The sequence below is a fragment of the Phalaenopsis equestris genome, unplaced genomic scaffold (genome assembly GCF_001263595.1).
Source record: "Phalaenopsis equestris unplaced genomic scaffold, ASM126359v1 Scaffold000372, whole genome shotgun sequence".
NCBI classification, from domain to species: Eukaryota; Viridiplantae; Streptophyta; class Magnoliopsida; order Asparagales; family Orchidaceae; genus Phalaenopsis; species Phalaenopsis equestris.
The window spans coordinates 335428-335711 of record NW_018164814.1 but is presented as its reverse complement, the minus strand read 5'-3'; positions in this window follow the sequence as shown (position 1 = coordinate 335711).

Sequence of the window (284 nt, the reverse complement as noted above, 5' to 3'; positions counted from 1 at the left end):
CCTTCCCGCAGACACTCCTCTGCGTCCAGCGGAACAAATCAGGAATTCCTCCTCTGCCTCTCACACGAGAACAACTGCCTCCCCAGAGCCGCCGCTTTTCGCCAAACTGCTCAGGTCCTCCTGCTTCACGAACTCCCGAACAGGGAACTCCCCGAACCCTTCTCTGCGCGATCTCCGCCTCTTCCCTCTGGATGAGCTGCTCATAAGACCGAATTCCTCTGCCGACAGCCCTGTCGCAAATTTTCGGCCCTCGCTCGATGATTGTTCCTCCTCCGTCTCGCTGA